We start from the raw sequence: 17,445 nt of genomic DNA on the forward strand, positions 1-17,445 counted from the left end.
CCGAAACGTTGCATCTGTACACTGTGTGGTGTACAATAAACTTCCAAGCCTTCTATACTCCGAATCTCTGGTATTCTGTACTGTGACCATACGCTACATTTGGGACTATTGTACCAGTATTGGCAATCTGGTGGGTCACCTGCACAAGCTAGAAGAGGTCTGGTGCTGACTCTCTTGACTCTTTTAGATAGATTATATATGACATTATATATTATTACATTATACCCTTACATTTCTCCCACTATCAGTAGTAATAATAAGCCGATAATCATGTTAATAACTGGAGGATTTTTCCATCTGGCTGTATATCATTTACATAGTAATGTTACCTTTACTGGATAAACACAATTGGGCTCATCACACAGAGCCACCGAAGGAAAATGACTGTAATAAATGCAGCAGATCTGTCATTACGGAGACATTTGCATGTTACCGTTTCACATAAATGGCCACCAACTGTGCAGAAGCATCTGAGATGTTTCTAAACAAATCCTCTAAACAGCCAAAGTGAGCAAAGCCCTCAAAGTACTGACGTCATCCTGTATAAAATATTGTTACGTGTTATTAGCAGAGCAGCAAATAAGTTAAATGATATAAGAATTTTAATATATTAACACCAGGCAGGGCTGGGAAGACTAAACAAATAGCTGTCGGCCTGTGATGGATCCCACCTGTGGGCACAGGACACGTACTTGGAGTAATATTTATTATCTAACATCAGGCTCCTCAAGTGAAGAAAGAGCAATGAATCACAGATGAGGAGAAGTTATACCTTTCTGTTGTTACATGGACGGTGTTAGGCTAAGTTTCTACTTTTTTTGTGGCCCAAGAAAATGCAAGAAAAAAAACGTCAGAAAAACTCCACAGCATTTTCCTGTGTTTGGCGTTTTTTTTCTTGCGTTTTTTCTGGTGTTTTTTGCCTTTGAATGGAAATTGCATTTTTGGGTACCCAAAAAAAAAAAAAAAAGGATGCAGTAGTGATGGAAAAAAATGTATTTAACTACAAAATTTTATTAATTTTTAAACAGGGATCAATTTATGTGGGTGGGCTGGGCTAAAAATGTAGCCAATAATAATAAAAATGTAGTGTGTGTGTGTTTTTATTTTTTTATTTTTTAGGTAGTACTACTACTCCCATCATGGAACACACTGTTCCATGATGGGAGTAGTAGTACCTGTACTTCTGACATCCGCTGTGATTCTCCAGTATAATGTAAAGATGCAGGCGGACGCTCTTCTATGGACCCCTGCACTGACGTATATATACACCTATTCATATTTCCCACAGAGAGCTGTGATTAGCCAGATGGTTCCAGCCAATCACAACTCTCTGCGGGAAATATGAATAGGTGTATATATACGTCAGTGCAGGGGACCATAGAAGAGCGTCCGCCTGCATGTATACATTATACAGGAGGATTGCAAAGGGTGTCATAAGTACATGTATTACTACTCCCATCATGGAACCTAAAAAAATTTTTTTTTAAAGTTAAAAACACACACACACACTACATCTTTATTATTATCGGTTACATTTTTAGTGCCCTGCCCGCCCACATAAATTGATCCCTGTTATAAAATGTTATAAAAATTTTGTTATAAAAAAGATACATTTCATTAGACACAATTTTTTCCATCACTACTGCATCTTTTTTTTTTTTTTTTTTTTTTTTTTTAATGGTACCCTCCGAAATTTTATTAAAAAAGGTATTTCCATCACTTTTTTTGGATCAATAAAGTCCAAAAAAGAATAAAAACCGCCTGCAAAAACGCCAAAGTTAAAACCCACATCTCTCCTGCCGGCTGGCCGCCTCTCGCTCCCATAGTAAGACTCCTAAGCCCGCCCCTCCACTATGCATATGCATTGGATTCAACAAAACGTCCTCATGATGTGGAGTCCCCCATCACGTGATCGCAGCGCTCTGTCTGAAGAGCACATGCGCCGCTATATTTTCCCCAGCTCTTACATCCTGATGACGTGAGAGCTGGAGAACGTGAGAGCTAGGGAAAATATAGCTGCGCATGCGCTGCGATCACGTGATATGGGACTCCACGTCACTAGGATGTTTTGTTGAATCCAATGCATAGGCATTGTGGAGGGGCGGGCTTAGGTGCCTTGCTATGGGAGCGAGAGGTGGCCAGCCGGCGGGAGATAAGCCTTCAGTGCGCCTATTCTTATTAGAAATCCCGGAACTTCAGAACAAGATATCTCGGCGGACAGTTGACAAAAATAAGTAAGTGACCCCTCGTTTGAACCCTGTTCATCCACACTTTAACCCAGTCTATTGGGTTTAGTGTGGGTGAACAGGCTGACAGTTTTCCTTTAATGGAGTGGAGTCCTCTGTTCAGGATTCTCTCATCTTTTGGAGGTTACAAAGAGAATCTTTCTGAAAAACCTTTCCTGACCTGCATTGAACACACAACGTTTATTACCAATCAATCGTCAAACACATATACAACGGTGGAGATTTATCAAAACCTGTCCAGATAAAAAGTTGCTGAGTTGCCCATAGCAACCAATCAGATGGATTCTTTCATTTTTGAAAAGGCCTATGGAAAATGAAAGAAGCGATCTGATTGGTTGCTATGGGCAACTAAGCAACTTTTCATCTCCTCCAATGTACTGCGACACAGCGCAAGCTTAAAGGGGTTATCCACCATAAGGTGATTCTAGTACATACCTGGCAGACAGTAATGGACATGCTTAGGAAGGATCTGCGCTTGTCTTGGGGCTAAATAGCTATGCTGTGAGATTACCATAACACTGTGGTTAGCTTTTTGTGAACTGGTATTTCCTGTTTGACTTTTCTTTTTTTGACTACAAATCCCACAATTCCATTTTCCTCCCTCCCACACATCAGCCACCCCACCCATTGAAACAAAAGGCCTGTGGTTTTCAATCAGGGTGCCTAAAGCTGTTGCATTAGTTGCAGATTGATCTCTCTCCCACCAAGCGATCCCTCCACCCATTGAAGCAGACAGGCTCCCTGTCATCAGCTGACTACTGAGTCAGGTCTCGGCCGCATTGCAAGCTGGGAAAAATCCGAGACAACAGTCATTTTGTATGCTGGTAAAAATAAATAGTGGGGTGAAAATCACAGAAGAAATGTGAGAAAACCGTCACACACAGGTACAGACACTATATTATGAACTACACTAACTTTACAGCCCTGTAGCATAGTCAAATAAAAAAAATCCTGGAATACCCCTTTAAAGGGAGCACACAATAAACTTTACAGCCCCTGTAGCACAGTCAAATAAAATAAAAAAAATACCCTGGAATACCCTTTTAATCCCACAGGTCTGGATTAAGAGAAGAGTTTGCTAGTAAATGACATGGATATATCTCATATGTAGGTGGTATATCATAGTCAGGACACACGATCGCTATGGGGCCCATGTTCATCGTGAAACTTTTAGCCGTGAGTTATATTGATAGAAATATTTACCGAGATAAATGATGCCATTACACAGCATTAGATGCGGTGGCGCACATGCTTGTGTTCCATTAGGCTGTGTTATTCTAAGCCAGGCTCCCACCAGCACAATATAAACAGTAGTGGCGAACATTGTAATAAAAGCGTGATGCTGTAATTGCAAGTGTCTAAATATTTCTCTTTCGGTGCCCGGACCGCAGTGGCGGCCATTATGACTGAAGGTTTTATACACACTACTTATTCTCTAGGGCTATTCATTTACCACTTTCTCCTGACATCTCAATTACGTCTTGAGATTATAAAGTCATAAAATGTTATGTGCTGTTATAGCCCTTGTGAGAAATATATACTGAGATGGGTTTCATATAGAAAAGTGGTCTCAAACTGTGGCCCTTCAGATGTTGCAAAACTTCAACTCCCAGCATGCCCAGACAGCCGTTGGCTGTCTGGGCATGCTGGGAGTTGAAGTTTTGAAACATATGGAGGGCCATAGTTTGAGACCATTAATAAAGAAGGTTCCATCGGGTGAGTGGCATAGCTATAGGAAGCAGACAGGGCTGGCTCTTCCTATAGGCAAAATAGGCAGCCGCCTAGAGCGCCCTCTTGATGGGGGTGCCGCTCTGCCTACCACAAGAAAAATAGACAACCAGCATCCGAACTACTCACAGCAGAATGAGGAGGGGGCTTGTTACAGTGTGTCACCCCAGTAGTAAGAAGGGGCGTGTCAAAGGGAAGACCAATGGGCGGAGTCAATGGGACGGTAAAATTTGCTTTTGCCTAGGGTGGCGAATAACCTTGCACCAGCCCTGAAAGCAGAGTGCCCCTTCTTCTACACAAAAAGATAATGTGGTATCCTGGTACTGTATTTCATACTGTACCTTGCGTGCTGGGTCCCTAAAGTCAGAGTTCCTTGGTACCGTTGGGGTCTGCTTGCCGAGATGGTCCCTAGTCACCTCTTTGTTCTTTAATTTTTTGTGTTGCATGTATATAATTAGTGTAATGTATTGATTTATATAGAGTCTGCAGGACCTTAGGTCACATGACTAATGTTTCTACTGTTATGTTATGCTAAAGGACCTTCCAGGTCACGTGAGTAGTCACATGTTCTACCATAATCCTTGGTGTAAAGGACTGACAGTTGGGATGAACCAATCAGCTCAAGGACAGCCCCTGCCCATATAAGGGAGCTGCCAGCCAATCCTTGGTCTCTTGTTCCTGATCATCTCTAGAGAAAGGATCACTCTGTACAATTCGGCAAGAGAACTTAGGCCTGAAGCCTAACAATCCCGCAACTTACTAACCGTGAGTTACTAACTCAAATCCCCGCTAAAGCTTGTGCGACTGCTGGACCTAAATACAATCCCCTAAATCCAGCGGAACAGCGGAAATCGATCTCTAGAGCTTATACTCACAAGGTCCCAACCAACTGTCCTCATAGACTGTACATATGTAAAGACTGTTCCTGTTTTACCTCTGCATAAAATCTGCAGTAAAGTTTTCTGAATCTCCAGTTGTGGACGATCATTTATTCCTCCCTATCGTTCTTTGGACGGGTGGCAATAGGACAAGTATATATTGAGGAGCCCTCACCCTGGCGTCACGACAGTTAAGAGTTGAACCAGCACCCTTTCATCACTGCACAGCTACACCCCATATACCCTATACCCCCACAAGCTTACCACAATAACAATTTCACACAACATGATAACAATATAAGACACATTATTTAATATTTATAAACATATTTGATTCATAAAGTATATTACAAATATGTACAATTTTTGCTTCACTACCATATACAAGAAATTTCTACATCTGACAGTGACCATTTAAATATGATTTTCCTGCAGTGCCTCTACAGGGAGAGTGAGGTATTACACAATTCTTGTTAAAATGAATAAGTTGTGTATTTCATGCACACATATGTAAGTCTTCCGGAACAAGTGAAGATCTTTGTAGCCGATTTTTGCTCACTAACGGTAGGACCCCTCCCTATTCACTAAAAGTGCCCCTGTCATTCCATAAAGACTTTTGTCATGTCCAAGAGTGATGTCAGAAAGTCTTCATTGTTTGTGTGGTTAGTGCTGAGACCTCCATCGGTTAGCGAGAGAAGCAGGTGCTTAAAGGGAATAGAAAACCAGAGCTAATTTATTTTAAAAAAAAAAAAAGCACTCCCCGTCTGTCTCCAGGCTGGGTGTGGTTCTGCAGCTCAGTTCCATTGAAGTAAAGGGAGCCAAGTTGTAATACTACACACAAACTGGAGACAGACAGGGAGCTGTTTTTTCTGGATAACCCCTTGATGCGCTTCACTCCCCGGCTCACAGCTATCTCAGTCTAGCTTCGGTAGAAGGCCCTAACATAGGTCTATGGGGTGCTTTTTTCCTGCCTTTCCCACCATTTCCAAAGAATGGTGGGGGTCTTAGCACTGAGACCCTGACGTATTTAAATTGTTACATGTCTATGTGACCAAGGTCTAAAAACCTCCTTCAGTAATGCTTTTTTTAAGCTTTTTAAAATGTTTATACAATGTTTAAACAAAATGTTTATATATTTTGGTGGTTTTTTATTTATTTATTTTTTTTAACATAATTTACATTTTTTTTTTTCTGCCATTTTGGAAGTCCTAAAGAGAAGCTTGTGGTATAAAACATAAAAAAAATTATGGGTTTTTGAATAAAAAAATAAAAACCCTAAAACCTCACATCAGATCCCTAAAACTAGGTGAGACATTACAGAATGACCCAGGTAGGACCCAATGAAATGTTGATTTGGAAGGAAATGGCTGATGTAAAATAATCCTATTATTGAATGCATCTCATACCCTCTCCGGTTACTGATTATGGAAAAATCTCTGATCAAACATGGGGTCGAATGACGATTTGCACGACTGAGTCCCCTCCAGCTGTAAGTCATCGAGAATCAAGGAAATATAATTATGTCCCTGGAAGGAGAACAATTGAGGTTATACACGAAATGTATAGAGGTGACTACCACCAGCAAGTCTTGGCATGATCTGCTTGGTATGGATGTTCAGATATTTTGTGTATATATACAGTAAACATGCAAAGTGGGTATACCTTTGCTGATGGATATATACAGGATAAATAGACAAACTTGGCACTATTTAAAGAAGCACTCCACTTATATAGTGCAGCATAAGTTTGGTGGCCCAGTACAGGAGTTGCACCCCTGTACTCTTGCTGCCCTGTCAGGCAGACTCTATGTCAGTGACCTCTGGGCCCCGATGTACTTGTGTCTTATGTATCATCTTAAGTGCCTATGTTATTTAGTGTAATCTACATATATTGTTGTATGCATTTAAGTATTATTGTCATGAGATTGTAACCAGGTAAGGTACCAGTTACCATGTGACCTACAGGGTGACCTATGGGACCCTTCCAGAGTCTCCCTCCCCCTATAAGCCCTGGGTGGAGCTTCCTCTTCCTCTTTGAGTCTTTGCTGAGCTACAGTGAGGTCAAGTCCTGAGAGAGTGTCTGGTGTCCTAAAAAGGCCCAAAGTCTACCACGCAGCCACGGATCCACAAGTCTACTGCCCAACAGGTGAAAGTCAAAACCTGGTAAGCTACAAAAGTCTGTCATGGTCAGTCTCAGTCAAGTCAGTCTAAGTCATTCTGTCTTAAGTCAGCGTGGCCCTGCATCAAATTGTCCAAGTCCACCATAAGTCCCAGCAAGGCCTGTGGTCTCTGAAGTCACTGGTCACCTCCATGGGCCTAGCCAAGCTGTATAGACTGTTACATCTGTCTGACTCAGTAAAGCTGGCTTTGTTCCGTAACTTGGCATCGGAGTTCTTATTTGCCCCCGTGCCTAGCCCAGGATCCAGCGCTATACCTTCGGGTGATGTAAAAGATAAACCACTCCCTGGCGTCACAAACACAACACAAATTTTCACGCAGATGCAAAAAGAAATTGCGCCAGAAAGTGTACAGGACTTTGTCAGTGAAAAGTATTTATTCCAAGGCGCTTGTGAAATAGAGGGGGAGGTGAATATCTGTGTTATCTGCTATTGTGAACTGTGTAAAGTCTGTACCTGAAAGAGTTAATCTGGTCCGTTGTTTCCCGCGTGCGTGAGTGGTCGCAGCTCCGCCCTGGCAGTCCCCAGCTGTCACGATGCCGGCTGGCAGGTAGTGGATCCTCTGTGCCAGAGAGGGATGGCGAGGACCGCGCTAGTGGACCGGTTCTAAGCCACTACAGGTTTTCACCAGAGCCCGCCGCAAAGCGGGATGGTCTTGCTGCGGCGGTAGTGACCAGGTCGTATCCACTAGCAACGGCTCACCTCTCTGGCTGCTGAAGATGCTGAAGATAGGCGCGGTACAATGGAGTAGGCAGAAGCAAGGTCGGACGTAGCAGAAGGTCGGGGGCAGGCGGCAAGGATCGTAGTCAGGGGCAACGGCAGGAGGTCAGGAACACGGACTAGGAACAGACAAGGGAATGCTTTCACTAGGCACAAGTGCAACAAGATCCGGCAAGGGAGTGCAAGGGAAGTGAGGTAATATAGGGAAGTGCACAGGTGATTACCAATTAAGCTAATTGGGAAGATTGGGCCAGGCACCATCATTGGTGCACTGGCCCTTTAAATCGCAGAGACCCGGCGCGCGCGCGCCCTAGGGAGCGGGGCCGCGCGCGCCGGGACAGGACCGAGGGAGAGCGAGTCAGGTACGGGGACCGGGGTGCGCATCGCGAGCGGGCGCTACCCGCATCGCGAATCGCACCCCGGCTGAAGGCGGGACCGCAGCGCACCCGGTCAGTGGATCTGACCGGGGCGCTGCAACAACGAAGATGAGGCGAGCGCTCCGGGGAGGAACGGGGACCCGGAGCGCTCGGCGTAACAGTACCCCCCCCCTTGGGTCTCCCCCTCTTCTTGGGGCCAAAGAACCTGAGAAAAAAAAACTCAATTTTTCCGTGAAGAGGTCCGATGCAAATTAGGAGGGGTTCAGTGTGGAAACGTACGAGACAGTCCAATCTTTTATTGTAAAAACAATAGATGTAGAGGGGTCTGGCGAGACTGGTCACAGGAACGTAGAACCTGTTGATGAGAGAGGCCAAAAAAAATTTTCCTGCAGATCCGGAATCCAAGAAGAGCATAGTAGAGAAGGAGAAGGTAGAGGCAGATATCCGCACAGGCACAGTAAGGCGTGGAGAAGCAGAGTTGACATCAAGAACTGTGTCACCTTCGTGCGGAGTCAGCGTGCGTCTTTCCAGGCGGGGAGGACGGATAGGACAATCCTTCAGGAAGTGTTCGGTACCGGCATAGTACAGGCAAAGATTCTCCATGCGGCGTCGTGTCCTCTCTTGAGGTGTCAAGCAAGACCGGTCAACATGCATAGCCTCCGCGGCGGGAAGCACAGGAACAGATTGCAGAGGACCAGAGGAGAGAGGAGCCGGAGAGAAAAAACGCTTCGTGCGAACAAAGTCCATATCCAGGCGGAGCTCCAGACGCCATCCGGAAGAACGCATGTCAATGCGAGTGGCTAGATGAATGAGTTCATGTAGGTCAGCAGGAGTCTCTCGTGCGGCCAGAACATCTTTAATGTTGCTGGATAGGCCTTTTTTAAAGGTCGCGCAGAGAGTCTCACTATTCCAGGACAACTCGTAAGCAAGAGCACGGAACTGAATGGCGTACTCGCCAACGGAAGAAACACCCTGGGCCAGGTTCAGCAGGGCAATCTCGGCTGAAGAAGCTCGGGCAGGTTCCTCAAAGACACTTCGAATTTCCGAGAAGAAGGAGTGTACAGAGGCAGTGACGGGGTCATTGCGGTCCCAGAGCGGTGCGGCCCATGACAGGGCTTTTCCAGACAGAAGGCAGAACACGAAAGCCACCTTAGACCTTTCAGTAGGAAACTGGTCCGACATCATCTCCAAGTGCTGGGAACATTGCGAAAGAAAGCCACGGCAATACTTAGAGTCCCCATTAAATTTGTCCGGCAAGGACAGGCAGAGGCTAGGAGTGGCCACTCGCTGCGGAGGAGGTGCAGGAGCTGGCGGAGGAGATGATTGCTGAAGAAGTTGCGAATGTTGGTGCAAAATGGTGGACACTTCCGACAGCTGGTGGGTTAGATGGGCGATCTGTCGGGCGATATCAGAGACAACTGGCAGGGGAACCTCAGCGGGATCCATGGCCGGATCTACTGTCACGATGCCGGCTGGCAGGTAGTGGATCCTCTGTGCCAGAGAGGGATGGCGAGGACCGCGCTAGTGGACCGGTTCTAAGCCACTACAGGTTTTCACCAGAGCCCGCCGCAAAGCGGGATGGTCTTGCTGCGGCGGTAGTGACCAGGTCGTATCCACTAGCAACGGCTCACCTCTCTGGCTGCTGAAGATGCTGAAGATAGGCGCGGTACAATGGAGTAGGCAGAAGCAAGGTCGGACGTAGCAGAAGGTCGGGGGCAGGCGGCAAGGATCGTAGTCAGGGGCAACGGCAGGAGGTCAGGAACACGGACTAGGAACAGACAAGGGAATGCTTTCACTAGGCACAAGTGCAACAAGATCCGGCAAGGGAGTGCAAGGGAAGTGAGGTAATATAGGGAAGTGCACAGGTGATTACCAATTAAGCTAATTGGGAAGATTGGGCCAGGCACCATCATTGGTGCACTGGCCCTTTAAATCGCAGAGACCCGGCGCGCGCGCGCCCTAGGGAGCGGGGCCGCGCGCGCCGGGACAGGACCGAGGGAGAGCGAGTCAGGTACGGGGACCGGGGTGCGCATCGCGAGCGGGCGCTACCCGCATCGCGAATCGCACCCCGGCTGAAGGCGGGACCGCAGCGCACCCGGTCAGTGGATCTGACCGGGGCGCTGCAACAACGAAGATGAGGCGAGCGCTCCGGGGAGGAACGGGGACCCGGAGCGCTCGGCGTAACACCAGCCTCTTCAATCCAGCAAGGAGGAACCAAAGAGCCGCCCTGTGTTGCACAGGGGAAGATTTTTCTGACCAGACCTAAACAGGAAGTTCCCTGGGTGCAGCCATATTGGAAGTTCCGTCTGCTGTGCTTGTCTCCAGCTGTCCTCCACAGAGTCCATGCTGCATAGCAGGACCTGCAAACACCACCGATCACCAGTACAAAGTCTCAGGTGCCTGAATTTATTATTACTCTCTGCAGAATTGTCCACAAGTCTGGTCGCAAGGCTGCTCATCACAGGGTACCGACAAAATAGAGGAGGAGTGTCCACTGTAGTAGACCCATCAGTCAAACCGGAGCCGCTGCAGCACTTCATCAGTTCTCTTAAAGGGGAACACACCTTTTTCTTCTTAAAGCGACCTCACACTCAAAAATCAACAGGATGTCTGAATCCAGCACCACAGACCAACCGGGCACCAGCACCCCTTCATCTCCAGTGGCGAGGTCATCACCTGCTCCAGTAGCCAGGGTCCAGCCCCTTGCCTCCAGCCAGCATCAAAAGTCCTGGTGTTTCCACGTCTGCACCGGTATTCATGGGGAACCCTGTCCTTCCTTCCTACAATGGAACGCCTTCCCCCTGAGTGATTTCAAAGAGAGGATCCAGAGTTTGTTTGTCTTTTACTCTTTCCCTTCTAACTAAAAGATGCAACTGCTAACAGGACAACTCCAGGAACAGGCAATAGAGGAAGTCAGCATCTGGCCAACATTTGAGTAGGCGATGGTGGAGCAGATCTTTGAGGGACTATACCAGGTATTTGAGTCACATTCTCCATCAGAGGTATATCTCCGGCTGTATGAAAGGCAACAAAAGCCAGGTGAGACCTTGAGAGGGTATGCTGTAGCTCTACAGAATGCCCTAGAGACTGTCCAGAAACTAGACGGTATAACTCCCAAGCAGGGCAACAAAGTGTTAAGGGACAGATTTATTGAGGGAGCCCATAACAAGATGGACAAGGCCCAATTGAGAATATTAGCAGTCCAAAACCCCCACATGTCATTTCCTGCCTTTAAAAGACTTGCTGTACAAGTGATTGAGTCTGGGACTGAGTTAGAGGAAGTTTGTGCTCCCCTTACACCTGTTCAAGAGCCACTAGGGGTGGTAGCCAGGCCTCTACCATCACTGTCCCCTGTCACCTCCCCAGTGCAACCCACCTTGCCAGTCACCGCAGCCTTAGATCTACAGAGCGTTAGGCAGGACATTGAGCAATTGACCAAGGCTGTTAAGGAGCTTCCACCCGGCCTGCTTCACCTGACCGTGAATTGCCCTTGGCTAGGAAACCTGCCCCTACTCCTGTTCCCTGCAATCCCAATTACCGTAATCCTCCACCCACTAGATATTCGGGAACTCAGAGACCTTTCTGCACCTATTGTAACAAGCGCGGCCATTGGAAAAAGCAGTGCTGGGATTTAAACGGATTCACCCTGAGGTCGAGGACCGGCCCTCAGGAAAACAGTAGTTGCAGGTAATGGGCAATCAGTCCCCAGACATGGATACGGGAGCCAACTATTCAATTGGGAGGGCATGTACTTACCGGGCAGGGAGTGATTGCAACTAATTTGACAGATAAGGGGTCAGCTGAGTTTATATTGGGGATAAACATTATGAAAACCTTTTTACTGAGATATTAGATGCCTTGCATGCCTCTTTTCCCCATATATCCCCTACAGACCAGCAGGCTGTGCAGCACCACTTGAAAGTTATACAGGCGGAGCAGAAGTTTGCCAACAAGCAAGGTGAAATCTGCAGAGTACGAGTTCAAGACATCAGGTCGGGGACCTTACAACCCAACATGGAGACCATCATCTGGTGTCGTGCACGTCCCAGAGTCAAGAATAGAGACTATCGGGCCCTGCTGGAAACCTATCCAGTTGGAAGATCCTCTCGTCCGAGCTGCGAGAAGTCTCATCACTGTCACCAATGGGAGAGTCCCGGTGCAGTTAGTTAACCTGTCTGATTCTGCTACTGTCTTACCCAAATACACTCTGGTGGCTCAGTTGTACCTCCTAGAGTCGAAAGACATTGTGACAGAATGTTGGGTGGCCTGACAGCGTGCAGCTCAAGTTACTGATGGATCCAGTGCTAACCCCCCCAGAGCCCTGGTGGGCGCAGCTCCAGGTGGGGGACGACACTACCCCAAGGGACCAGCAGTATACAGATGAAGCTGGAAGGGGTCTGTGGGATAGCAGGTTCAATTTAATAGGTAATAATGTCATTCTATGGTTCACAGGGAGTCAGCTGACCCAGTACTGACTTCTTTTTGACGCATTAAGCCCTTTCGGAGGGTCATAGTGGTGATCACATGACCAAATTAAAGCAATGAAACACATAGTAGTATGTAGCAGCACTGGATGAAAACAATAGTGCTGTATGACTAGTGATGGTGAGTGTGCATGATATGGGCTGTCACCATCATAAAATTTGGTTTGCCCCAAGTATCAATCATTTGTTTGAATCTCGAAGTCGAAACCAGATAGTCTTAGGAATTACTTTTTATAAGTATGAACACTCATCAAAAAGGGGCATGCATGAGATGGTATTTCCTGTCATATGACTGCACAATATGCTCCCCACACACATCCTCCAACAATTAATGTGAATAGCTGCCTTCTGACTTGCCCTCCCCATTAAATTTTGGGAAAACAAGAATTGCAGATGCACAATCCTTTTGGACAGGATCGTTTTCCTTTGCCATATGAAAATAAACATGCATGCACAACTGATTGGAGTGTTCATCTTTATGGGGAGGTTAAAAGGAGATAGCTGTCAGGAGATGGCAATAGGGAAAACATTGGCCTGAAGCTTTCAAATAACCCTGACAATTCAAATAAAGGTCAAGATTACAATGTACAAGATGTGAGCAGCCAGCGGCTGTCTGGACATGACTGATCTGGTGTCCGTTGTTTAGGTATTCTGATGGTGTTTGCATTTGTTAATTAGGGGGTGGTCTAATGTCTCTTTTACTTTAGAGAGTATGGTGTCCATGTTCTTTAGGGAATTTGTCAGGCTGTTTAGAGGGTAGGGTGTCCTCATTTGTTTAGAGACACTGGGGTCTGTGCTTTTTTACCTGGTCTGGTAATGACATCTCTGTCCATTTTAGGAACTGCCCAGAGCAGCATATGTTTGCTATGGGGATTTTCTCCTACTCTGGACAGTTCTTAAAATGGACAGAGATGTCAGCAGAGAGCACTGTGCTCATGATGTCAGCAGAGAGTTCTGTGTTCCAAAAAGAAAATAATTTCCTCTTTGGTATACAGCAGCTAATAAGTACTGGAAGGATTAAGATTTTTTAATAGAAGTCATTTATAAATATGTTTTACTTTCTGGCACCAGTTGATAAAAAAAAAAAAAAGTTTTCCACCGGAGTACCCCTTTAAAGGGTCTAGTGTCTGTATCAAGTGTCCTATCAGGGCATTTTTGTTTAGGGGTTCTGCTACAGGGTCTGGTGTCTGCAGTCTAGTGTATATTCTGTATTTGTTTAAAGGGGTACTCTGGTGGAAATTTTTAATTTTTTTAAATCAACTGGTGCCAGAAAGTTAAACAGATTTGTAAATGACTTCTATTAAAAAAAAAATCTTTACCCTTCCAGTACTTTTTATCAGCTGTATGCTACAGAGGAAAAATTTTTCTTTTAGAATTTCTTTTTTGTCTTGTCCACAGTGCTCTCTGCTGACACCTCTGTCCGTGCCAGGAACTGTCCAGAGCAGCATAGGTTTGCAATGGGAATTTTCTCCTGCTCTGGACAGTTCCTGATACGGGCATCAGGTGTCAGCAGAGAGCACTGTGGACAAGACAAAAAAAAATGTAAAAAGGAAAGAATTTCATCTGTAGCATACAGCTGATAAAAAGTACTGGAAGGGTAAAGATTTTTTTAATAGAAGTCATTTACAAAATCTGTTTAACTTTCAGGCACCAGTTGATTAAAAAAAAATTATTCCATCGGAGTGCTCCTTTAACACCTTCCCGCTACATGACGTATGCATACGTCATGAGCGGGCTCCAGCAATAGAACGCGGGGTCACGCGCTGACTCCGCATCATATCGCGTCAGTCCCGGCGGCCATCAACGGCCTGGACCCGCGGCTAATACCGGACATCACCGATCCCGGTGATGCCCGGTATTAACCCTTCACACGCGGCGATCAAAGTTGATCGCCGTGTCTAAAGTGAAAGTAAAAGTTGCCGGTTAACTCAGTGGAGCTGTTCGGGACCGAAGAAATCGCGGTGTCCCGAACAGCTTGCTGGACAGCTGGAGGGTCCCTACCTGCCTCCTCACTGCCCGATCACCGAATTACTGCTCCGTGCCTGAGATCCAGACAGGAGCAGTTGAGTGGCGATAACACTGATCAATGCCTGGCTATTGTCTGGCAGTGATCTGTGTAGAAGATCAATGTGTGCAGTGTTATAGTGTTAAAGTGAAAATAAAGTGTTAATAAAGATCATTTAACCCCTTCCATAATAAAAGTCAGAATCACCCCCCTTTTCCCAATAAAAAAAAAAAAAACTGTGTAAATAAAAATAAACATATGTGGTATCACCGCATGTGGCAATGTCCGAATTATAAAAATATAATGCTAATTAAACTGCACGGTCTATGACGTAAACGTAAAAAAAAGTCCAAAATTAGGTATTTTTGGTCACTTTTTATACCATAAAAAAGGGAATAAAAAGCGATCAAAAAGTCCAATCAAAACAAAAATCATACCAATAAAAATGTCAGATCACGACGCGAAAAATGAGCCCTCATACATCCCCATATGCGGGAAAAATAAAAAAGTTATAGGGGTCAGAAGAGGACATTTTTAAACGTATACATTTTTCTGCATGTAGTTGTAATACAAAATCAAACCTATATAAGTAGGGTATCATTTTAACCGTAAGGACCTACAGAATTAAGAGAAGGTGTAATTTTTACTGGAAAATGCACGGAAGCCCCCAAAATTACAAAATGGTATTTTTTCTTCAGTTTAGTCGCATAATTAATTATTTTCCCGTTTCGTCGTGGATTTTTGGGTAAAATGACTAATGTCACAGCAAAGCAGAATTGGTGGCACCAAAAATAAGCCATAATATGGATTTTTAGGTGCAAAATTGAAAGAGTTATGATTTTTAGAAGGTGATGAGGAAAAAATGAAAGTGCAAAAATGGAAAATACCCTGTGTCATTAAGGGGTTAAAGGGGTACTCCGCCCCTAGACATCTTATCCCCTATCCAAAGGATAGAGGATAAGATGTCAGATCGCTGCGGTCCCGCTGCTGGGGAGCCCCGGGGATCCCGGCTGCGGCACCGCGCTATCATTACAGCACAGAGCGAGTTCGCTCTGCACGTAATGACGGGCAATACAGGGGCCGGAGCATCGTTACGTCACGGCTCCGCCCCTCGTGACATCATGGTCCGTCCCCTTAATGCAAGTCTTCTATGGCAGGGGGCGTGACGACCGCCACGCCCCCTCCCATAGACTTGTATTGAAAGGGGCGGGCAGTGACGTCACGAGGGGCGGAGCCGTGACGTAACGATGCTCCGGCCCCTGTATTGCCCATCATTACGTGCAGAGCAAACTCTGCACGTAATGGGGTTAAGGTTTCTAGTTAGGGGTTTGCTCAAATATCTGTATTTGTTTAGGGGTCTGGTCTGGGGTCTTTATAACTTTAAGAACTCTAGTGTCTATAATTTGTAGGGAGTCAGTCAGGGTCTGTAGATGGTGTTTAGGTGGTATGGAGTCTAAATTTGTTTTGGGACTTTGTTCTTTATTTGTTTTGGGGTTTTGGTATAGGGTCTTTATTGTTTTAGGATGTCTGCTGTTTATATTCTTTAAAGTATCTGGTCAGAGTCTGCATTGGATTAGAGGATTGGGTCTGGAGTCTGTATAATTTAAGAGGGTCGAGAGTCTGTTTTCTTTCATATGTCTAGTCAAGTTCTGTATTTGTCTAGGACTCTGGTCTGCAGTATTCTTGTGAGGGTCTGTATTTGTTAAGGGGTTAAGGTGTTTATTTGTTTAGAGACTAGGTTCGAAGTTCTGTATTTGTTTAGGTGTGTCTTGTCTGGGGTCTGTAGTTTAGTGTCTATTCTGTATCTGTTTAGGGGTTTTTGTCTGGAGTCTTTTTTAGTGAGTCTGTCAGGGTCTGAATTTGTTTAGGGGAAGTCTGTATTACTTTAGGGAGTCTAGGGTCTATATTCTGTAGGGAGTCAGCCAGGATCTGTATGTGTTTAGGGGGATCTGGTGAATATATTTGTTTAGATAGTCTGGTGTTTATGGGGTCTGGTCTGTAGTCTTCTTTAGAGTGTCAGGGTCTGAATTTTTTATGGGGTCTTGTCTGGGGTCTGTATTACTTTAGGGAGTCTAGTGTCTATATTGTGTAGGGGGTCAGCCATCTGGAGGGCCACAGTTTGGAGACCACTGAATTAGTGGATCTGTATTACTTCAGGGGTCATGTGCACTATATATGATCTAAATGTTTTAGGTTTGGGGCATGTCTTAGATTAATTGGCTAAGCATAAAGCAAAAAAATGTGTTGAAAGTCGTCTTTCAGAGTTAGCAAGTTAGAGCTTCGTAAATGCTATAATAGTGTTGCCATAAAAGCGTAATGTACTTGAATGTCTTTGTTTGCTTTCACGTTATAAAGCAGCTTTTATTTCCCACATAATGAAGATGGATGATGGCAAAATGTGATGTGTGGAATTTTAAAATTTCCCATTGCTGCCGCGTCCACTGGAGTTGCAGAAAACCTATTAATTCCCACATGACAGGGCTTTGGTGAGGCTGTATTCCTTACTGCTGGAGACCGACTGCTCCTTTCTATGAGGTATTAGGTAACTGTACACCATTACAGCTGCAAATGATCAGAACCATGTTAGGAAATGGTAATCGGCCACTCCGTGCGGATATCATTTAGAAAAATGGCACAGGTATTAAATATTGGGATATACACAAATTGCGCAAAATCCAATTAATCTATCCCAGTGCAAACTACAATGTGGCCGCCAGCTGTTGAATTCACTTATTCTATTTAGTCATAGAACATGTTTTACTGTCAATGGTTATAATGGATGTACATTGCCCTGAGTATGAATGATGGAGCTCCGGCTGGTTCATCCCAGT

At 45.3% G+C, this 17,445-nt stretch overlaps 2 protein-coding genes across 5 annotated transcripts in view; one reads left to right on the forward strand and one right to left on the reverse strand.

Moving 5' to 3' along the window:
* Positions 1-17,445, reverse strand: part of LOC130273096 (uncharacterized) — a 219,481-nt gene that overhangs the window by 179,442 nt on the left and 22,594 nt on the right. The window lies entirely within an intron of this gene.
* Positions 1-17,445, forward strand: part of APBB1IP (amyloid beta precursor protein binding family B member 1 interacting protein) — a 131,584-nt gene that overhangs the window by 77,283 nt on the left and 36,856 nt on the right. The gene's annotated exons all lie outside the window — the stretch shown is intronic.

Source organism: Hyla sarda, chromosome 5 (assembly GCF_029499605.1).
Source record: "Hyla sarda isolate aHylSar1 chromosome 5, aHylSar1.hap1, whole genome shotgun sequence".
NCBI lineage: Eukaryota > Metazoa > Chordata > Amphibia > Anura > Hylidae > Hyla > Hyla sarda.